Raw genomic sequence first — 25,668 nt, forward strand, 5'->3', positions numbered from 1 at the left:
CAGTGATTGGAGGGACATGTTTAAAACTGATAGCTAAGAAAATGTCCTCTATTCTAAACTGAGAATATAGATTAATTTAAATCATCACCAGTGAAATATACAGAGGAAAGTTTAGGTAATGGAGTTATTTTGAAATATATTTATGTCATCAATGCATTCAATAACCAATTCCTTATTGGACACCTATTGGAGCCTCCTACTTGGCTATCTTTTGAGGATGCAAGGATGAAAATGTATGGTTTTACACTGGACGTCACTTAATGTCATTGTATAGAAAACACATGGCAGAAAAGGAACTCCTTAAACAGGAGGCATTTTGTAGGTATGCAATGTCATAAACAATAAAGGATCAATAATGTTATTAGTTTCAGAGTTTTCAAATTTTGGATTAAAGTTGTTGTAGGAAAAAAAAACACACAGAAATCCTATGTGCAGACACAACAGATAAAATAAGTAAAATAATATTCTGGTTGGAGAGGTGTTTGGCAAACACTCAGGAGTGGGAAGAAAGGGAGACTGTATGCCTCCAAAGCCCTCCCAAGTCCAGTTTCTGTCCTCATTCCTTCCCAAACCCAGCAAGACAGTTTCTGAAGAAAATAAGAGCACCCAGGAGCACAATTTGAAAACCACTGTTTGAGATTAACACCCTTACTTCACAAGGGAGGAAATAAACAGCAGAGAGGTTAGATAGCTTGCCAATAATTAATGCTTGTTAACTAACAAGAAAAGTGGGAAAAGACCTGTATCAAGTTTCTTTTTCCAAGATGTAAAGTAAAAAATGTTATAATGCCATATATTAAAGAGAGCACCACTTAAACCAACAGAAAATACCATGGTAATCTGATTCCTCCAAAAAACAAATTCAATTTCTTGATGTAATCATGGAATTCTATTTAGAAACTGTAAAGCAAACATAATCACATATAGTCTTCATAAAAAATGGTGAGCTCAACAAAAGTTAAGTTAATTAATTTAAAAAATGCTGAGCACGTCATGAAAGCATATAACAACGCAAGTATTTGCTTTTGGGAAACACTGAAAAGTTTTTTTCATCCATTTAAAGTAATAACATAACAACATGGATGTAGAAGTTGACTTTATACCAAGTGAAATACACTGAATGATATGCAATTTTATCCAGTTTAAATTAAATCAACATTCTCAGTCAAGTACAATGAAAATATGAGTAAATGACCATCAGTGCCTGAACACACCCAAAACTGGAACTTTGCAAACAACAGTGTCACCGTCAACTCTTAGCAGCATGGCCAAACATGTATCATTCACATTTCATAATTTCTTTTTTTTAAATTAGAATTTGCGATCTACAAATTAGTCATATCATAGCTGTGGTAGCATTTCCTTTGGGAAGTTTTCTCTGACCATACAAAACTTTTAAAGTGAGTCATGAAAGAGTTTGAAGATTGGACATGATTCTCTTTACTTTTCAAAATGTTTTAATAGTATATTTAATTAGAAAGTTCACAAGGAGAGAGGTAGAGTGAACTAGTATGATATATATTTTTTCTTAATTAATTTTTGTTACAGATATTTCTCCTTTTTCCCTCACTGATCCCCCCCTCCCCCTCCCCCCTGTCCTTTCCCCAGTTTGTTGTCCATGTCCATTGCTCATGCATACATGCATATAAGTTCTGTGGTTTATCTCTCCCCCACCACCTCCCTCTTTAGGGGATTGTCAGTCTGTACCCCACTTTCGCATCCCACTTCTCTGGGACTACCCCATTCCTCAGACTGTTACGTTCATTATATTCCACAAATAAGTGAGATCATATGAAACTTGTCTTTCTCTGTTTGGCTTGTTTCACTTAGGATGATACTTTCAAGGTCCCTCCATGTAGTCTCAAAGGATAAAATATCTTTCTTTCTTACCGCTGCGTAGTACTCCATTGTGTATATGTACAACAGCTTTTTGATCCATTTGTCTACTGATGGACACTTGGGCTGTTTCCAGATCTTAGCGATTGTAAATAGTGCTGCTACAAACATGGGGGTACATAGATTCTTTCTGATTGGTGTTTTAGGCTTCTTAGGATATATTCCTAGAAGTGGGATCACTGGGTCAAATGGAAGATCAATTTTTAATTTTTTGAGGTAACACCATATTGTTTTCCATAGTGGCTGCACCAGTCTGCATTCCCACCAGCAGTGCACTAGAGTCCCCTTTTCTCCACAGCCTCGCCAACACTTGTTGTTTGATGATTTGTTGATGGCGGCCAATCTGACAGGTATGAGGTGATACCTCATTATTGTTTTAATTTGCATCTCTCTGATGATTAGTGATGATGAGCATTTCTTCATATGATTCTTAGCCATTTGTATGTCTTGTTTGGAGAGGTGTCTATTTAGTTCCTCTGACCATTTTTTAATTGGATTCTTTGTCTTCCTGTTGTGGAGTTGTATGAGCACTCTATATGTATTGGAAATTAACCCCTTATCTGATATATCATTGGCAATTATGCTCTCCCATACAGTGGGTAGCCTTTCCATTTTGATGATTGTATCTTTCACTGTGCAGAAGCTTTTGAGTTTAAAATTCAAGGAGTAAGGACAGCCTCTTTAATAAATGGTGCTGGGAAAACTGGACAGCTACTTGTAGAAAAATGAAACTAGACCATCAACATACACCCTACACGAGAATAAACTCAAAATGGATAAAAGACTTAAATGTAACTCATGAATCCATAAAAATCCTAGAAGAGACTGTGAGCAACAAAATTACAGACATCATACGCAGCAGAATTTTTACTGACACATCACCTAAGGCAATAGAAACAAAGGAGAAAATGAACACATGGGACTACATCAAACTCAAAAGCTTCCGCACAGCGAAAGATACAATCATCAAAGCGGAAAGGCTACCCACTGTATGGGAGAGCATAATTGCCAATGTTATATCAGATAAGGGGTTAATTTCCAATTCATACAGAGTGCTCATACAACTCCACAACAGGAAGACAAAGAATCCAATTAAAAAATGGTCAGAGGAACTAAATAGACACCTCTCCAACCAGGACATACAAATGGCTAAGAAACATATGAAGAAATGCTCATCACCACTAATCATCAGAGAGATGCAAATTAAAACAACAATGAGGTATCACCTCACACCTGTCAGAATGGCCGCCATCAACAAACCATCAAACAACAAGTGTTGGCGAGGCTGTGGAGAAAAGGGGACTCTAGTGCACTGCTGGTGGGAATGCAGACTGGTGCAGCCACTATTGAAAACAATATGGTGTTACCTCAAAAAATTAAAAATTGATCTTCCATTTGACCCAGTGATCCCACTTCTAGGAATATACCCTAAGAAGCCTAAAACACCAATCAGAAAGAATATATATACCCCCATGTTTGTAGCAGCACTATTTAAAATCGCTAAGATCTGGAAACAGCCTAAGTGTCCATCAGTAGACAAATGGATCAAAAAGCTGTTGTACATATACACAATGGAGTACTACGCAGCGGTAAGAAAGAAAGATCTTTTATCCTTTGAGACTACATGGAGGGACCTTGAAAGTATCATCCTAAGTGAAACAAGCCAAACAGAGACAGACAAGTTTCATATGATCTCACTTATTTGTGGAATATAATGAACGTAACAGTCTGAGGAATGGAGTAGTGCCAGAGACGTGGAAGCGGGGTACAGGCTGACAATCCCCTAAAGAGGGGGGTGGTGGGGGAGGGATGAACCACAGAACTTATATGCATGTATGCATGAGCAATGGACATGGACAACAATCTGGGGAAAGGGCAGGGAGGGAGGGGGAGGGGAAATCAGTGGGGGGAAAAGGAGAAACATCTGTAACAAAAATTCATTAATAAAAAAAAAAAGAAGAAGAAGGAAGACTCCCAAACTCGTTTTATGAAGCCAGCATAATTCTCATTCCAAAACCAGTAAAAGACACTACAAAGAAAGAAAATTACAGGCCAATATCCCTGATGAACATAGATGCCAAAATCCTGAACAAAATACTAGCAAATCGGATCCAGCAATACACCAAAAATCATCCACCATGATCAAGTGGGATTCATCCCAGGGATGCAACACTGGTACAATATTTGCAAATCCATAAATGTGATAAACCACATAAATAAAATGAATAAAAACCACATGACAATATCAATAGATGCTGAAAAAGCCTTCGACAAAATCCAGCATCCATTTCTGATAAAAACGCTCAGCAGTGTGGGAATAGAGGGATCATATCTAGACATAATAAAGGCCATATATGAAAGACCTACAGCAACCATCATACTCAATGGGCAAAAACTAAAAGCATTTCCCTTAAGAACAGGAACAAGGCAAGGATGCCCACTTTTGCCACTCCTATTTAACATAGTACTGGAAGTATTAGCCACAGCAATCAGACAGGAAGAAAAAATAAAAGGGATCCAAATTGCAAATGAGGAAGTGAAAATGTCATTATTTGCAGATGACATGATACTATACATAGAAAACCCCAAAGACTCCATCAAAAGTTTACTAGATTTAATAAATGAATTTGGCAAAGTAGCAGGATACAAAATTAACGTCAAGAAATCGATGGCATTCTTATACACCAATGATGAACTCGCAGAAAGAGAAACTAAGAAAACAATCCCATTTACCACTGCAGCAAAAAAATTAAGATACCTAGGAATAAACTTAACCAAAGTAATAAAGGACCTATTCGCAGAAAATTATAGGTCATTGGAAAAAGAAATGGAGGAAGATATAAAAAAGTGGATGCACATACCCTGTTCATGGATTGGGAGAATTATCATCATTAAAATGTCCATATTACCCAAAGCAATCTATAGATTCAACGCAATCCCCATCAAAATACCAACGGCATACTTCACAGAATTACAACAATTACTTCAAAAGTTTATATGGAACCAAAAAAGGCCTCGAATAGCCACAGCAATCTTGAAAAGAAAGAACAAAGTTGGAAGGATCACAATACCAGATTTCAGGTTATACTAGAAAGCCACTGTAATCAAAACAGCCTGGTACTGGCACAAGAACAGGCATATAGACCAGTGGAACAGAACAGAGAACCCAGAGGTGTACCCAAGGCAATATGCTCAATTAATATTAGACAAAGGTGGCAAGAGCATACAGTGGAGTAAGGACAGGCTCTTTAATAAATGGTGCTGGGAAAATTGGACAGCTACTTGCAGAAAAATGAAACTAGACCATCAACTTACACCCTACACGACAATAAACTCAAAATGGATAAAAGACTTAAATGTAACTCATGAATCCATAAAACTCCTAGAAGAGACTGTAGGCAACAAAATTTCAGACATCATACGCAGCAGAATTTTTACTGACACATCACCTAAGGCAATAGAAACAAAGGAGAAAATGAACACATAGTATGATATATTAAAAAATGATTAAAATAAAATATTTTCATTTATTCAATAAATACATATATAAATTTTCTATGTATTGGGGATATTGTAAAAAAAATTTAAACTATCTCTGTTGATACAGGGCTCACATATTTGTGGATAGATAAATAAGCAAACTTTTTATATTTAATGAATTACAAAAATATTTATATGACATACAATTTTCTATTCCGTAGTCATTTTATTATTGCATTATAAAATAAATCGGAAAAAAATACTATTTAAATTACAAAGCCTCTATCATTTGAATTTTGGATATGAATTACCTTTGTAAAAACAAATGTTTATTTATATAGGATACCATGTCTCTACCTTTTATATATCACTTCTTTCCTCCAATTCATATAACACATTCATTTGACAAAGCTGCTAGTTTACACTCTAGTCCAACCATCAGAATCTGTATCAATTGGGTTTTTATTATAGTGAAAGGTCAGGTAGATAAGAGGCTACATCTTAGGTGCATGTTCAATATAATATAGTAAATCAAATACAAGATAATTAGTATAATCATAGATAAATCAGTTACTTTTCTAATCTAGTATTTTATATTGCAATAAATAATTATCTGCAAGTTGTCTTTATAGATAAAATTGCATATATTTCTCAGTTCCCAAGTGCTATATTATTATGTCTTATAGCTGCATGATTTTTCCTTAGCAAGGAAATATGTTTAGGAAAAAAAATGATGGTGCAAAGAAAAATGTCATTTAATAGGTAGTAATTATATTTTTCTTTCTAAATTAAGATTTATCTATTCTACAAACTAATAATTTGCTTATTACAATTAGGTAAAGCTGTGGCTTAATTATTCATAATAAATGTATGACTACTTTAGTTCAAGTCAAAAACACCCGAAAGGCATATTTACAAATTAACTTATTGACAGTTACACTTTGTCAATAAAGAAAATTAGGTGCAGAATTCCTAAAAAGATTTGGATCTCTCCTTTGTGAAGCAGGCAGGCAAGAAAAAAAGAACAGACTTTATAACCTTGTATTCTGTCTTATTTTCATTTTATGAGTAACTAGCAGGCAATTTAAAACAAAATGTAATGTGAAGTTGAATTCATTAATTACAAAGCAATAGATAAGATAAAATTAAAACTATTATATTCAAATCTTAATTATCAATCTTTTAAACTATCTAATTAGTTTGAAGAATTAATTTTTATTCGTGTGTATGTAGCAGTTCACCAACATGAGATAGTGATATTTTAGATAAAGATTTCCTGAAATATTTAGTTCGTATTTGTTCTTACAAGTTTCATAATATATATAATAAAATATGATGGCAGCAAGACTACTTTTTGCATTTTTGAAAAACTTTCAAAAAGTCAAACTATACTGATTCTTCTTCCATTTCACAAATCAATAACACCAACTAAGATGAAGGAATATGGTTTGAGACAAAACCTTCAGGCATGTAAAATTAAAATAACTTATTAAACTCCCAATTATAAAAGTATAAGAAAAGCAAGTGACTTTCAATTCAAATATATCAAATAAATATTTGTCACTTATATGTCTAAGTTAAATAAATAATACAGTTAAGAAATGTCTACCTTACTAATTGCATCTTCTCTATTTACTCTTATTTTTAGTTTGAGGTAGTCCCACTTGTTTATTTTTTGTTTGTTTGTTTCCCTTAACTTAGGAGACAGATCCAAAAAAATATTGCTGAGAGCAATGTCAAAGAGTTTACTGCTTGTTTTCTTCTAGGATTTTTTATGGTTACAGGTTTTACATTTAAGTTTTTGATCAGTTTTGAGTTTATTTTTGTATGTTATGAGATAGTTGTCTAGTTTCATTTCTTTGCATGTATCTGTCCGGTACTCCCAACATCATTTATTAAAGAGATATTCTTACCCCACTGCATATTCTTGCTTCTTTTGTCATAGATTAATTGTAAATTAAAATCACAATGAGATATCACCTCATAAATGTTAGAATGGCTATCATCAATAAATTTAAAAAAAAATAACAAGTGTTGGCGAGGAGAGAAAAGGAAGCCCTTGTATCTTGTTGGTGGGATTGTAAATGGGGGCAACCACTGTGGAAAACAGTCTGGAGGTTCCTCTAACATTTAGTAATAGAACTACCATATGATCCAACCATTCCACTTCTGTGTATTTAATCAAAGTAATCCAAACACTAATTTGAAAATCTATATGCACCTCTATGTTTATTACAGCATTATTTACAATAGTCAAGATATGGAGTAACCTATGTGTTCATCAACAGACAAATGAAAAAAGATGTGATATATTTATGCAGTGGAATATTAGTCATATAAAAAATGATATCTTGCCATTTGTTCAACATGGAAGGACCTAGATGGTATTACGTTAGATGAAATAAGTCAGACAAAAATACTTTATGATTTCACTTATATGTGGAGTCTAAAAAACAAAATAAATGACCAGACAAAACAGAACAAACTCACAGGTACAGAGAACAAATTGGTGGTTGCTAGATGGTAGGTGGTTTGGGGAAAATGGGTGAAAAAGGTAAAAGTGGTTAAGAAGCACAGATGCCAGTTATTAAAGTAGTCATGAAGAACTAAAGTACAGCATAAGGTATACAGTCAATAACATTTTAATAAGTATGTATCGTGTCAGATGGGTGCTAGACTTATCTGGGTGATCTATTGATCTAATTATTTATACACCTGAAATTATTATAATATTGTGCCAATCAATTGAAAAATTAGCTTTAAAATTATGATTAAAGCATTCAATACATTTAAAGCAGAAATAAATAAATTTGAAGAAAAAATAGATTGACCAATAACCCCAAGAGATTGTTTCTTTGACCAACAGAATGGAGAATAAAAGTATATCTAAAAAACTAATAAAAAGAGAGCAAAACATAGGACAATATTACTCATGTAGGACTTCATCACAGATACTCAGAATTGGCACCACTCTCTACCTATTGGATTTCAAAATTGTCTAATAATAGGTAATTTTCTAGAAATACACATATCATTAACGTCCTTCAATAAGAGTTATAAAATATGACTGCTATAAATTTGTTCCTCAAAATATGTTGTGGGCTTGACAGATGAGTGAGCAAGAGTTAGTATATACTGTTGCAAGGAGTCCTAATAGTATGTGATGGATTCAGATGCAGAGAACCAAAAGCTATTCCCATGGGAATAATAAATCATAATGTACTCTAGAACTGTCAAATCAATTTACAGAATTACAGAACTCTTCAAAAACTGAAGAATTAGAAATTTGCTTAGCTTCTAGAAACAACTCCCAGAGCCATCCTTCACACCCTAGAATTTGCTGTCATGACATAATCAGGAAAGTGTTCAATCAAGAATCTACCTCTGCAGTATTGGTTCTAGGATTATACATCTTTATTCATGATCTGCACTATCAAATGTGCAAGTGAATGTTGCTGTTATACACAGTGAAGTCTCTATATACAATACATGCTCAAGAACGTGCTAGAAGAACAATTTTATTTCATATTGTGATGCTGTGTTTCCAGTGATTTTCTTACAGTTGCTTCTATCAAGCAATAAAAACACTGTTTTTTATAGATTCTGTGAAAAGCAACAAGTATAGGTTCAGTGTCATGCTAATTTTACAAGCAAAGGCAAGAGAAGTAATTTAAGAAAAAAACTAATAAATTGAAATTACAAAAGTTTCTGTTTTAAGTGTTTATGGAAAGACTTAAAATGGAAAATTCTCTACTTTAAGGAAAAGACATTATCTTTTTATACATATTGTATAAATTATCTTGGCATTCTAGCTAACTCCCACCTCCCCCAATAAAGGAGGAGGGTTGATTAGACTATACTGATTATTAATTTTTGTCTGCAATAGTGAAGCAGAACAGCATATGCCTTAGCCATCTAATTTCATTCAGTTTGTGTACCAGTTTGATAGTTGACTTTCCTGTTTGCTCCCATGGTAAGTGTAGAAAGATCTGCAATACTCTTTTCTGAGAAAATGAAATGCCCTCAGAGGTCTTGCTTAAGAGACAAGTGCTTAATGCGAGAAGAGTTTTGTTCTGTGCCACTTGAACCTTGGCCTTTCCACTAGAGCTTTTGACAAGAGTACTAAATCTGGAAGTAGCCTCTGGTTTATCCTATTATGGCTATCTGTGTCCCTTAAGCATTGGACTGAAACCTCCAATTCATTTCCAAGAGACCTTAGACACTGACCATATGGTAGTTCTTTTAGTTAAAATGAAACTGAGTTTAACCTTATACCTAGATGTGAACCATTCCATAGCACATTTTGTTATGGCACATAATTCTCTTTTACTAATTTTTTTAAAAAAATATTGTGCCCAAAGAAAACCTTTGGCTATGAAAGTGCTAATTTAGAAATAATTATAATGTATTATTGATGATGGGCTATTCTGTTTCCTTATATGTTACTTTGGCATTCTCCATAAATTATTTGTTGAAACTCAGTCGTACTTTGCCTACTATGTACCAAGCACTGTGCAATCACCATTTCATAGTCGGAGTAACCAGCTGAAGTATTTTATCACCATTTTATAGCGGAAGAAACTAAAGTTCAATGAGGTAAAATACTGTTTTGTGGACTCACAACTAGTAAGAAATAGATCCTTGATATGTATAAAGACCTGAATACCTTCAAAGTCTATGCTCATTCCACTACATTTCAGAGCTTCTTACAGTCTTCCAGCAAAGGACCTTATTCAAGCAGACATATCAAAGATGATCTCAAATAGTTCCCATGAGCTTCGGATTTGATGGAGGTCTCACTGTAACCACGCAGAAACTTTATTTCTTTAATATGACCTTTTCTCTTTTCTGTCCTTTTCATTCAAACTGGCCTCATCCAGCACCCAGACTCTCCCAACTCCCTCTCTCCCTTGCATGTCCACTTCATTAATCATCAAGCCCTCAGGCAATAGGGTTCTGGTCAGCATCAGACTTAGGAACAAAGCCGCAGGTCTACTGACCACAGAGACAAAGTTTTAGTCAAAGTCAAGGTCACATCTAGGCCTCAGTTGTGTTTCAGCTCAAGGATGAGAAAAGTAGAATGACCCCACTGACCGCACCTTGCAAAACCAGACAAAGTAACACCATGACAGACACCAGGACCAGATGCAGTGAAGAACTACCCCCACACCCTAATGCCTATCAATCAGTAGAGATCATGATGCTAGCTCTCTTAATCAGGACGATTAATGATTTTCCCCCTATATAACCCACCCCTTAAAAACCATCTGGGAGACTGGTCTTAGAACAATACCTCACCTGGGGTTTGGCACCATAAATAAATCTTTATTTTCTTTGCTGCAAACTCCTGTTCCTCTTTGATTGGGCTTTGATGCCTGCAGGTGAATGAACCCCTTTCCTTGAGTAACATTATGTTTCACCTTGGAAATGATTTACATTTTGTATTATACTGTATGATATATCTGCAGATGTTTTAAAAATGTTCAAAATTATTTACATGTTAAATTACTTTCATCTTAAAAAGTTGGAAAGAAATTAATGCTCTCAGATGTTACATTATGTTAATTGTGTTACTTTAACCAATAATTATACAGAGCTTTGTATAAAGGGATATGCACACCAGTTTGAGCAGCACAAAATAACTTAACACAGGAAGTCAATGGTATGAACAAGGCCATCAGGGCAAAAATGAGCTTGGCAAAAGGTAAAGCTATCTTAGTGTGGGTGAGAAATATGGTACACGTGGACATGCGCCAGGTTCATTGAGGTGGAACTATGGAAGGCATGAGTTACTGTAATTCTTTGTAATTAACTACCCGTCAATCTATTGGAAGAAAGTAGAAAACAACTATTCTATAAAAGCAATTAAATGCAACCCAACACACCCATTATTAAGTGATTAACTAAATGACAAGCTTTATGCTAGATGCTAGAATAGTATAAACATTTGCAAAATATTCCTGCTGCTCTCAAAATGCTAACAGCCTGGGAGAAGAGACAGACACACAAAATTATAATTACATAATGTGATAAATATCATAATAGAAGTATTCAGAGGATACACAGGAACCATAGAAGAAAGTGTTGTATCTGGTGTGCAGTCTTGCCTGCATTTTCAAGTATTTGGTATACAGCTAAGGAGTAGAGAGGAACGCACAATTAGGAAACAGTGCGATGTGTTTGCGAATGTTAAACAGATGAGCAGGCTTGACAGCAAAAGAAAGGTCATGGGCGGAGACGTGTACAGGGAGAAACAGTATGTAAAGTGAAATAAAAATAATAAGATGCCTTTAAATGGTCATGCATTTTCCTTTATAAAACTCAAATGTCCTCGTAATTACTTGTTCAGTGGCTGCCTGCTCCACTAGACTGTAAAATAAAAAATCACAAGGAATGTGTCGTGTCCTCTCCTGCTTAGCATAGTTCTTGACACATAGCATGCTTAAGGCTTTGGGAGAAAAGGAAGGAAATTATGTACTTGATACTGGGCACCAGACAGTCACTGACTAAAAACTCATAGTGAGGGGAGTAGCCTGTGGAAAACAGTGCCTTTAGTGCATGTGGCTGAAAGTAATATGAGGGATGGCTTAGAGCAGGTTGGATGAGATATCAGTCCACACTTAGAACTGGCCTATGGGGGAGGGAGAGGCCTGGGGAGACAGTAGCGGAGCACATAGGGAAGAAAAGGGTGAATGAGAGACATATGCTCAAGATATAATTGTCCAGCATTTTGAAAAGGAGTATAAAAATGTTGAAGAAAAAAAAAAAAAAAGATAAAAAGAAAACTCTTCATTTCTCATCTGAAGGACAGGAGAGAAAAGGATGACCTCAAAGGAAAAGAGCTGGTTTGGGGACAGAAACTGATAAAACTTGGCAAGAAATGTAATTTGAAACTAGGAAGGTTTGTTTTGAAATACTTTATCTGCATAGGTTCTTTTGTCAATTAATTTTATTGTTTGATAGGTTACAATTTAAGAGTAAAGATAAATGCTGTAATTGTTTAAGCTTGCTTTACTGATTTATACATTTGTTTTATTTTGTTTTAAATATGTTTTATTATTGATTTTTTAGAGAGAGAGAGATAGAAATATCGATGTGAGCAAAAAAAAGATTGATCGGCTGCCTCCTGCATGCCCCCTACTGGGTACTGAGCCTGCCATCTGGGCATGTGCCCTCACCGGTGAATGAGACTGGGACCCCTCAGTCCACAGGCTGATGCTCCATCCACTGAGCTATATTTGTTTTTCTATGTCACATATTGAATGGCCAATTTGCAAATGTATTATTACTATTTAAAAGTATCATCATTTTGCTTAGAAATATGAATTCACAGATTCAGGCCTCCATCATTCACACTGATCTCAACGAGCAAGGATTTACAACCTTTGGAAACAGTTTATATTTTGATTAGTGTACTACGGAGTATGCCCTTGAAAAATCTCTTTCTAAATTTACCGATGATAGTAGTAAAAGAACTTTAGACTCTTCCATAACAATATCTACTTTATTTTTTTCTTCCTTCAAGGGAAAATTTCAACCCTTTCTTCGGGATCTTTTTTAAAGGGGGAAAACCCTGTCTGGTATATTACATTTGAAGGACTCTTGTTCAGATAATGAGGTCATGGGAACTACAGGTCTGAATCAATAGCAGAAGCACATTATGTTTTCTTAAGCCTTCGATGAAATATAGAGGAAAACCATTTCAAGGATTCAATCTTTTCTCAGAGTTTTGCTTCCCAATGACCAAATGAGGATTACAATAATGTTTACATTGCTCTCTTCTATAATGAGAATTTTTCAGGTTGATGTTTTTAGAGTGTAGTGGACCAGGTTTCATCCTTACTTACAAACTTAATCCATAGTAACAGAAGAAGATGGATATTTGTTTAAGGTGCTAAAGAATTATACGTAGCCCGGCCAGTGTAGCTCCGTGGATTGATCATCGTCCCATGGACCAAGAGGTCCCTGGTTCAATTCCTGGTCAGGGCACATGAACTGGTTGTGGGGTGGATCCCCAGTAGGGGGCATGCAGGAGGCAGCTGATCAATGTCTCTCTCTCTCTCACATCCATGTTTCCCTCTCTCTCCCTCTTCCTTCCTCTCTCTATAAAGAATCAATAAAAACATATATGAAAAGAGAATTCTAAGTAAAGTTAGGTAAAATAAAGAAAATATTACAAACTTTCGAAAATAAGGTAAAAATGGCGGGTAAACCAAGAAGATGGGTTTTAAAAACATCTTTTGTTTTAAGAAAGAAGGCAAAATATTTAGAGTGAATGAGTAATATTTGAAACTGTGATGGAACTGTTACAGGAAAAATAAAAAAATCAATAATAAAGATATCTGATTCTAAAAGCTCAAATAGGATACATTGTATGAAATGAACTTAGGAAATGGTATGAGGTCCAGAAAGGTGCCCTTAGGCAAACATTGATATTTCCTCTTATTTTATAAAATAGCAAACAGTAAATATGGGGAAGGTAAAAAAGAAACATATGATTACGCCCTGGCCAGTTTGGCTCAGCGGTTAGAGCATCGGCCTGTGGTCCGGAGAGACCCGGGTTCGGTTCCCGCTAAGGGCACGTACTTCGGTTGCACTTTGTCCCCGGCCCTGGTTGGTCATGCGGGTGGCAGCCACTCGATGTGTCCCTTTCACATCGATGTTTCTCTCTCTCTCTCCCTTCCTCTCTCTCCCTCCCACTCTATCTGTACAAAAAAATGGAAAAATATCCTCGGGTGAGGATAAAAAAAAAGAAACATATGATTATAATAAAGTCATATTTTTGTGGATTTAGGATTATGGTATGGGAAATAAGTCTCTGTATTTTGAATTTTAAGAAATTCAAATTCGTGTATGTCCAAGTTGAGACAAGCAAAAATTTACAATACAGGCTATATGTACATAGTTCTTATTTATAATATGGAAGAAATTCTTGTTTCTGGGGAGACAACTGTGTCTCTGGAGCTGGAAACTTAGAATTCAACATCCAGTAATGACATCTAGAGTTTAAAATTATAAAGGGACTTTATTACTAGTACCTGAGGTTTTTTTTTCTTTTTCTTTTTTTTTTTCTCATTTTTAACATGAGGGCCTTAACTAAATATATTATGAGAAGATTAAAGAAGACCGAGAACATAAGAAACAGAACACTATGATATTATACACGACAAATATCCTTTGACTCCGTACTGATCATAAGGCCTTTCTAAAAGGGAGAAATAGCCCTGGCCAGTTTGGCTCAGCGGTTAGAACATCAGCCTATGGACTAAAGAGCCCTTGTGGGTTCGATTCCAGTCACCGACACATATCTCGGTTGTGGTTCATTCTGGCCTTTGCCAGGGTCCTGTGGGAGGCAGCCAGTCAATGTGTCCCTGTCACGTCGATGTTCCTCTCTCTCCCTACCTCCAACTCTATATGAAGATAAATAGAAAACTATTCTAGGGTGAGGATTAACAAAATAAATAAAAAGGGAGAAAAATAGTGGTAAAAAAAAGTTTCTTTTTATTTCATGCATGCACATCTAGTCTTTCCCCTAAAATAGCAATGGAAGTTGAATCTCTTAATTTTCAGTAGTTACAGTGATCTTCCTTCTTACTCCTTTATATTAATGCCTAGATATCTGTTTTGAATCAGCCTGGTCACCACAGCCCTGCTAGGATGCAGCCAGGCATCCTATTAACACCTGCCCACCTAAGCCCACCCTGCAGTGTCAACTTAACCTGTTCAGTTACCTTCTCTTGGCAAAGGATCTCTTATTCATTTTCCAGTCATGGAATTGGAAAGGAATTTTTATTTGTTAATTTCTTGGGTGAGACTCGGTAGTCTATTTAAGACATATCATCAGAATTAAGAAGTAAAATGGTGGGCAAAATAAAAGGACTAAAAGGGAGAGTGAGTGGCCTACTTGGTCTCCAAAGACAAAAGAATCATTTAACACACTCGGCTTTTTAAAAACATGTTCCATTTTAGAAGGACGAACGAATATATTCCTCCCCCACACCAGCATTGCTATGGCATGATCTGAGTGTATATATTCTTTTCATAAGGCCCTGGTGTGCTCCATCACTTTGTGACATGCTATGTCTAAACCAGTGGTTGCTGTCTTGGCCATACTTCTCTCAGGTGCTAGAGAAGGATTTAATTACAAGACGGACATGGAACCTCTTCTATAACCTTTAAGATACTTATCCCTTGTCATTGGTGGACCATGGGCAGCAGGAAGTATCTAAACAGACTGGATAAGACAAAAAAAAAAAAAAAAAATAGTGGAAATCAGGAAAATACACATGAAGAGGGACAGGTATGCAGTTACTGGAAGTGATGACATAGGGTGAATTTCTAGGAAGAAGAAAAAATAATTATCGTGAATGTGAAGGAGACCAGTTCTGTTTTCTCTAATTTTCCAGTGTTAGAGAATGATTCATTGGCACTTGAGCAAAACTGCATTTCCCACTTGAGTACATCTTCCTGTGGTTCTTCCCACTGGCTATCATTTTTCTTGCACGGATAATTTATAGACAAAACAGTACCCTGGATGTTCTCACAAAGTTTCTGTAATTCTCTGGAATGCAGGCTTGGTGCCAGGATATTGGTGGGTCAAGAAGAATATGAAGGATGCACTAAGAAGTGCGTCAACTATGGTTTATAAGCCACAGTTGTTCTGAAAACAAAAGAGGCGTTCCAAGTTGATAAGGAGAGAGAATTCCTATAAAATGTATCATAGGTGGTTGTGTAACAAATATATTTCCTGGCTGGAAGTCTCATATGTCTTTTCTGGATATGCAAGGGGTAGAAAGCAAATGGAGACATCAAGGACTTTTACATACTAATAAGAGGTTGTCTCGAGGAACTTCATTCTGTTTGAAAGCACTCAATGTATCAGTTGCTGCCTGCCTCTTAACAGTATATTCTTTACAATTAAAAATAGTATTTTGAATAAATAAGTAAAACAAAGATTCATAGACACAGACAACAGTATGGTGGTTAAGGGGGAGTGGCGTAGTAAAGCGTAACAACGGGGGTCAAATATATGATGGCAGAAGATTTGACTTTGGATGGATGCACACAACACAATATAAAGATGAAGGTATCATAGAATGGTACACTTAAAATCTATGCAGTCTTAACCAGTGTAACCCCAATAAATTTAATTTAAAATAAGAAGTACAAATTGAGAGTTACAAAATATCAATGGGGATGTAAAATACAGAATAAGGAATATCAATAATATTGTAATAACTATGTGTGGTGCCAGGTAGGTAATGGAAATATCGGGGAGACCACTTTGTAAAGTACATGATTGTCTAACCAGTATGCTGTATACCTGAAACGCATATAATACTTAAGTAAACTGTAAATAAAAAAAATAAAAAAATAGGATTTTTCTTAAGCATATAAATGAACAAATATGATAAACATAACCAGCATAACATGATTCAAATGATAATTCCAAGTTATTATGCAGTCAGTTCATCAAAAGATGCTGTTTAATGTTCTTTTTTTCCCTTCATCACACACAGGCAAAATACTCTGGTAAAACTGTGCTTTAACTTCAATATAATTTATTTTCTTGAAGGACAGGGGTAACTGGATGCTTTCCGAGTATTGATATTTCATCTTGGTCAAATAGCTAAAAGTATTATTTCCTAGAATTGAAATGCTCTTTTAAAAAAAGAGTAATGATATATTTCCAGTGTCATTATTATTTATTCATATGTCTTTTCTTAACTCAGACTTTGCATCCCTGGGTAAGGAGCCTCTGGTTTAACCACACTGTCCCTGGCCAGAGCTGGTAGAAGTACATTTGTTGGCATTTCGGTGTGGCAATACTTATGCTCAGTTTATCCACAATACATGACATCACTTTCCAGTTCAACACTCCTCTAAGAATATGTCCAATCAAATTCAGAGTAATTGAAATAATGTACTGAGTAGTGATGTCATTCCCAATGAACATGCAAGTATTAGACCCAGGTGAAAAATTCACAGAAGAGACAATAAATTTATGTTCATTAGTAGTGAAATAGAAATGTAAATTCATGAATTATTTAGCATATCAAAGTGATTACCATTTTAACAGTAATGTTTTATAATTAGCCAACACTAGTCCTGGCCGGTTTGGCTCAGCGGTTAGAGCATCCGGCCTGTGGTCCCGAGAGACCCAGGTTCGGTTCCCGCTAAGGGCACGTACGTACCTCAGTTGCAGTTTGTCCCCGGCCCTCGCTGGGTTGTGCGGGTGGCAACTACTCGATGTGTGCCTTTCACATCGATGTTTCTCTCTCTCTCTCTCTCTCCCTCCCACTATCTGAACAAAATATCCAAAATGTCCTCGGGTGAGGATAAAAAATAAAAATAAATTTAAAAAAATTAGCCAACACTATACTACTGATAGAAATATAAATATTACCATTCTGACAAAATTCCTTGATGTACTGAATCACTTTTATATTTTGAAACAACGATTTCACTTGTACTAATTTCTTAAGGAAGAGTTTTGTGTTGATAAAATAATTTTACCTAAAGTATTCTGTGAAAATAAATGTTATTAAATAAATAGCTGACTGTTTATTTCTGCCTTCTGGATAATAATATAATGGTCTCTCTGGTAAAATAAATAGTTCTTTCAATAAAACAAAACAAAGTACAAGCCTTTAATGGATTTTGATTGACATTTTGGTTAATAAACACAAGGACTCCTTTCCAAAATGACTAGTGGGTATTGCTTAACTGTCCTGTGTAATAAAATGTGAGGTGTTCAAAGTGTCAGGCATATCCAGGGAGGAACAACATAGTCGGCGATAAAAAGAAAAAAAGTGAAAGAGAAGAATGGAAAAGAGCTGGGGGCTGGAAAGCACGGGGGGGGGGGGGGGGCGACAGAGAGAGAGAGAAAGAGGGAGAGTATATTCAGTACAACAGCGGGATGCAAGGGAGCCTGGGAAAAATGTTGGTAAGTGTGCAAGTTCCCGGTGTGTGAACTCCTGAGAACTTTTATTGTGGCAGTATATGATATTCAATTTTGAATATGTATCTTGGTTCCATGGTTGGTAAATGATGTATGCCGAATTCAGACTAAGTTATACACCTATTTTTGACAGCCTGGTGGGTGGATGGCCCTAACCACCAGGTTATCAAGGTTAACTGTAATTTGCTCTACCTTTATGTAATCCTCCCCATTTCCCTATTCCTTCAATAAAAATAATCAAAGTAAAACAATCGTGTGCTGGTGAAGCTCTGAAAAATAGGACTGCTTTCTCCAGATCTGGGGATACATGTAGGGAGGAAAATATCAGTCACCAAAGACAAGATATCAGTAACATTGAAAGGCTAGATGGGAACCAAACTAGTGTGAGAAAATATTTCAATGCAAGTCTCTGAGAACATAAAATAATTTGTGAGCATTGTAATTCTCACAGTATTTGAGCTGGGACTTAGGATGTCTTTATCTTTTAGCTCTTTGCTCATGTGTTTTAATATTAATGTGGAATCTGGATTCATTTATATTTCCTTTCTGCTAACAACAATTTGAATAACATCCTAAATATAAAAATATCTGAAAACTGTAAAATCAATTACAACTACTTCATATGATTCATTAATAGGAATTCACTTGTTTGTATCTAGTTAATAACAAGAAAACTCAATAAATCATTATGGGGGAAAATTTTCATATAAAATCATATCAAATACTAAGTTGTACAAACAGCATCTTATTTCTAATAGATAATTTAAATGTGGAAAAATGTTCATGAGGCATTATTGTAGATATTTTAATGTCTTACTGAATTTTCCATTTTTTTCTATTCCTGCTATAATCAGAAATTTTTTAAAAAATCAAATTGTTTCATATATTCTGATCCCATACTAAAGTAAAAATGTATTTTTTTTTTTTTTTTTCTAACACTTGATTTTAAAAATTAAAAAAAAAAAAAGTTTGTGTTACTTCAGCTGTAGAAGACATTTTAAAAAAAAGTAGGAGGCCCTGGCCAGTTTGACTCAGCAGTTAGAACGTCGGCCTGCAGACCAGAGAGTCCCGGGTTGGATGCAGTTTATCTCCGGCCCTGGTTGGGCTCATGTGGGTGGCAACCACTCGATGTGTCTCTCTCACATTGATGTTTCTCTCTCTCTCTCTTCCTCCCACTCTCTCTCCTGCTCTATCTGAAGATAAATGCAAAAATGTCCTCAGGTGAGGATTAAAAAAAAAAAAGTTACATACTGTTGTCTGTCTATGAGGTCTTTTGTTTGTTTTTACCAGAGGGAAAGGGAGTGTAGGGGCAGGCAGAAGAGGGTTTAGGATACATGGTTTGAGAAGGAGACTAGGCTTTGGGTGGTGAACACACAATACACTATACAGATGATGTATTATACAATTGTGTATTTGAAACCTATATAATTTTATTAACAATTGTCACCCAAAAATTCAATAAAAATTAAAAAATTAAAAGTCAGTGAAAAAGTACATACATTCATTTCATGAATTATAATCTAGAAACAATTTTACTAAAATCATATGGACTTTATAAAAATGTATTCTTAATGTCCTATATTTTTATTTTTATTGATTATTAGAGAGAAAAAGAGAGAGAAGCATCAATTTGTTGTCCCACTTATTTATTACTTCATTGGTTGATTTTTGTATGTGCCCTGAGTGGGGATTGAACCCACAACCTTGGTGTATCTGGATGATGGTCTAACCAACTGAGGTACCGGCAGGACCTTTAATAGTCCATTCTTAATGTCACAGCCCTGTTATAGAAAATTACTGAGGCTTAGATTTGCAAAACTGTTTTGATTATCTGCCCAAAACCTACAGAGAAAAATAACATAACTTTTCATTTATTTCACACTAAAAGTGGAAAAGTATGTCATCTATCCAATTTTCAAGGTTCCTTGCTATAGGGATAATGCTTTTGTTTTCCAATCAATGCTTCTCCAACTTGTAAGTAGCAGAAACAGAAAACATACAAACTGAAAATTGACATGCTTTGCAGAATCTGAGACGGAATGTTTCTCTGCCTATCAGTTCAGGCAGAACATATAATTATTTTCACATCTCACAGGAACAGTCCTTTCAGGGTTAGATTTTCTTAATGCTTGGAGTTGGCAATGACAAGGAGAAAAAGAAAAAGGAAAAAACACATTTGGGGACTGTCATTTGCAGTCAGTTCTTTGAAACTAATTTTGGATTGACTTAAATTCTGCAAAACATTTATCAGGCAATTCTAGATGGAGAAAACAGTTATTTCTTCCTTAAATTTGCCATAAAGTTTGCCAACTCTTTGTCTTATTTTTGACAGGCTATTTTCAGGGATGTCATCACCGTAGGGAACGTAGTAGAAGTGTGACTGCTGTGCTACGAAGACTTTCATTAACGCATTCCCCTCCTCCGACTCTACAGCTGTCTTAGGCCTTCAGTATAGGTACTCGCCTGGGTAAAAATCACAATGACATCATCAACGCAATCTTGGGACTTAAGTTTCAAACTGGAAAATGACTGACATTTAGATCTCATGAAAACTCTGTTTTATGTTAGCAACATAGTTCATGGTTAGATCCTATAGGCAATTTGATGTAAAATGCCTTATTAAGAGGAGTCAAAAACAGTTAATACCATAGTACTGAAACTCTGCTAGGTGTGAGGATGTGTAATGAAATATAGGTAAATTAAATAGAGCTGTAATAAAACTATATAGCCTGATCATACATCTATCTTTCATCCAGCTATCTAACATTTGCTACAAATTAAAAATTTACAAAACATTTCACTGTAGGTCACACAGCAAGGGGGAAGCAAGGTTATTTCTTTGGGTCCTGAAAAGATATACATACTGAATAAGGATCTTAAATGCAAAAGAGAATCTTACTGATAATGATGTAGGTTCTTAATAGTCTACATACTTAAGATTTTACATAGATTTACATAACTGTTAAAGAATGAGCATGAACCCTGAAGGCTCATTTTGAAACAAATTCTATCAGCTATGAGAACCGTAACAGAATAGTGATCTAAATAGTAATTATTCTCAAAACATCACCAGGGTTAAAATGAAAAGCAATCACAGAGGATCTCAAAGATGTCATTTGAAAAACTCTTTCTATGTTGTTTCCACTGAATTTCGAAAGAATAGTGTTAACTATTATTCAGCTCTTACCGCTATGGCTAAAATCATATCCTAAAACTCTAGCTCTGGACACAGAGTCTGACGATCTGCAGCCGGTCTGCTGTTTGGATCGATTTCCTACCACCTTTCTTCTCTTCTCGCCCAACTGTTCACCATGCCATCCGTTCAGAACCAAGCCACACTTTATACGGTTCAGTAATTCCATGTATTTGTTTTATGTGTGTTGTCTCTGCATGCACAATTCTTCCAAGCTTAAAAACCGTGAATTGTTTATTCTTTAAAACCTAGTTCTGAGAAATCCTTCCTGACAGCCCAAGATAGCCATCCCTTCACTGTTGGCACTAGAGCATTGTGCAGTATTCTATTAGGAGGGGAGACCTTTTAAATGACTTTTATATGAGAGCTGACATTTTCTTACCAGGCATACATCTAGGATGATAAATTCCTTCTATTAAGGTAAGTCACCCACTTCACCTGTACTTCTAAGGCATTAAGATGTCTCTGTTTCATTATCTTCTATATCTCCTTGATGATACAGTAAAAGAAAAGAGTTAAAATAAATTCTACTACATATTTTTTTTTTTTTTTTGCCTTTTTTTTCTTGTACTGATACTCACCAACCCATGCTACCACCACCACTTTCAACCACTAACAAGAAAGAAGTTTGGGGCAAGGAATATCATGTGATACAGCTGGATATGAACTTAGCACATGTAGATTATATTATAAAATCAAATATGGGGAATAGGGCACCTAACTTGGCAGCTCTAATACAGCTGCAAGACTTCTGGCAAGAAAGTAAAATGTAGCAGAATTGTTTTTAAGAAGCCATGTATAAAATTAAAACTCACACTAGGCTACCAGTTGGTGTGGCTCAGTGGCTGAGCATCGACCCATGCACCAAGAGGTCACTATTTTGATTCCCGGTCATGTCTCATGCCCAGGTTGTGGGCCTGATCCCCATTGGGGGAATACAGGAGGTGGCCAATCAATGTTCTCTCGCATTGATTTTTCTATCTCTCTCTCCCTCTCCCTTCCTCTATCTCTAAAAATCAATAAGGAAAAAAAATAACAAAAAATAAATAAAGAAAACACACACTAAGCAATTATGTGGCTTATATCTATCACACCTACACAGAATTTAGTGCTAAGAGTAAGTACCAAATCGCAAGCCACTGAAAACAGTTGTAATTCAGGAGTAGCATTTTGGAGAGAGAACGTAATCCTGAGATTGTGGACTTCTGACAACTGCTGTTGTCAGATAGTGTGCACAATGTAATTATTTCTGATTAACCTTCCAAATACAATTCTGAATTTTTGAGATTATAAATATAATCTAATTATTATTACTTTTGAATTGCCAACACATTAAATAACTGATAAAAATGTTTTAATAAAAACTGGGAATAACTGAAACAAGAACACAACAGGTTTTAAAAAATAGATATCTAGGTATTATTTAATGAGGAATCCTTTATGATCCAGACTGCTATTCATCATAAAGTGAAGAGAAAATTAAAATAAAAATGAAGTCTCTAACCTTAATTTTAGGTCAATTATTTTGGAGTGGTATAGAAAAAGGAAGTGTTTAAACAGACAGAATTTAGCTCAACTGGTTGAAGCATCATCTCATGCACCAAAGGGTCATGGATTCAATTCCCAGTCAGGTTGCAGGTGTGATCCCTGGTCAAGGTGCACATAGGAGACAACCATTGGATCTTTCTCTCACTCTCCATCTCCCTTTCCCTTCCTGTTTCTCTAAAATCAATAAAATATTCTCAGGTGAGGGTTAAAAAAACAAAAAATACACAGGACTTAAAACCCAAACAAAAAATCCATCCTTCTGGCATTTATTGATTTAACAAATATTTATTAATAATCTAATATCATTAAGAAAAAGTGGGCATTTATAAAATAAAGTATTTTATATTTTTCAAATGAATACTATATTTTATAAATTAGTCTATATTTCTTATAGAACATGATAAAATGTTATTAAATTAAAAAGTTGAAATGTAAGTTATATATTATAGTCTTATTTTATAAATGTTTATACATATGTAGCATATATTATCTTTTTATAAGTATGCTTATAAGATATGTAGCACATGATATATAATTTTTCACAGATACATATATCCTGAATATATGTCTAAATTTTCTGAAATATATGTTGACACTTATTTTCCTTCTTAATCCCTTTTTGATCATCTCCTTTCATCACTACATGGGAGTGATATAACTGTGTTCCAAAAAATAAAGCAATTTTCCTGATTTCAGATTCCAAAGTAAAATACCACAAGGCACTTTCATTTAGTCAAAAGATTTGAGGTTTTAGGAGGGAAAGTCTTAGTTTTCCTTCCCATCTCTCAAAGCTGGTAAAGGTTTTCCCAGGATTAGAGCAAGGTAGAGGACCAAGAGGAAGTTGCTGAGAAGGTAGATGCCCATGAATATAGCCTAGAGTTCCTGTGCTTTGCATTCTTTTTCCAGCTCCACAGACAGTGTCCAGGCACATTTTAATGACTCAGAACAGCAAAGAAACACACTGAATCATTTTATTTCCCTCAAACATCACAGAGAAGTGTCTAAAAGAAAAGTCAAACACAGAATGAATGATCCTGGTTAATCAATGCTCAAGACCAGGACAGGTGATGGATGGATCAACTCACGCAAGTGTGGATACAAGACTGGTGCAACCCACACTCCCGCCTTGGTGCTATGCCAAGGGCTCCAACATTAGCATTTGACTCCAGGGTAAATGGGGTTGGACTAAATTAAGTCTCAGATGAACTGGTAGGAAAGGGTTTTTAAATGTATAGCAAGTCTTTGTCTACCCTCAACAGCAGGAACTCAGCCAGAACAACTGAAATTGCAGTATCTCACTTCTCTTGCTTAGAGTGTGTGAGCAATCACTTTTCTCCCACTCCCTTATTCGATATCTTTAGTAGCTGGGACAAGGTGAGTTACTTTTGGTGATTCAATAGATAACAAAGAAATTTGTCCTGCCTACACTGATTCTCACTGGGCCAATGACTGCTCTTCCAGATCCCAGCATCTTTCCTATGTCTGCACTGACGTTTTTTCCATTCATTTCTCTTATGTTACTCTATTGTCACCTTTTCTCTAACCTTCCTGAGGATGTTACAAAAAACCTGATTTTTCTTTTGATTTCTTTACTGAATCACTGGTTGTTTTGCTAAGACTGTTCAACTTAAAGGATCTCACCATCAGGAAAAAAAAAAAAAAAAAAAAAGAGGTGCTAGATGTATTAATCAACAACAATAACAACAACAAAACCTGGCTGATGAGGTCCTTCAACTTTCAAGATTTTCACCAGAGCCAATTTTTTGGTTTTATTTGTGAAAAATAGATCCCCCAGGCCTGAGCCTCAAGTCTAAATGAACTTTTCTTTGTCTGAAATTAATTTTTCATGCTCCTGTGTTTGTACCCTAGCCCACCACCATCTTTCAAAATTTTTGTCTGTGACTTCCACAGTAAAGTAGATTTAGTAGATACCAAAAAGGGAAAGGAAAAAAAATGTCCTATGTATGATATATTTTAATAATGCATATTCTTTTCTGTTACTTTTTTTATCTCATTTTAAAATATTGGTTATGACTAGTGGGACCATGAAAACCAGTTTTCTCAGAAAAAAAACAAACAAAAAAAACTAGTTTATGTTTGTTGACATTGTATAATTATTAGTAGCATCCCATTTTTTCTCTCAAAAGTGTCTCATGTTGCACATTTATTCTTTTATTGTCCTAGATAGGTTTCACTAAATTGATTTTACAACCCACTTAAAGTTGTAGTCTAAATATGTCAGTGTCTACCTTCTGAATTTGCTGTCTGTTTCTCAGAAAATAACTCCAACTTCTCATAATTGTCATCTTTCACCATAGAACAAACAGTGCTATGCTGTTTTCTGAAAAATTTAATCTGTTTATTGGTGACATGCATAGGCATGGGCTATCAGCCTGTTCTTGATAATACCATGTGATTAAAAAATTTTTTTTTTCTTTATTGATTTTAGAGAAAGGAAGGGAGAGGGAGAGAAAGATAGAAACATCGATGAGATAAAACATTGACTGACCACCTCCTGCATGCCCCCCACTGGAGATTTGTCCCACAACCTGGGCATGTGCCCTGACCGGGAACTGAACTGGCAACCTCT

This window comes from Molossus molossus, unplaced genomic scaffold (assembly GCF_014108415.1).
Source record: "Molossus molossus isolate mMolMol1 unplaced genomic scaffold, mMolMol1.p scaffold_m16_p_14, whole genome shotgun sequence".
NCBI lineage: Eukaryota > Metazoa > Chordata > Mammalia > Chiroptera > Molossidae > Molossus > Molossus molossus.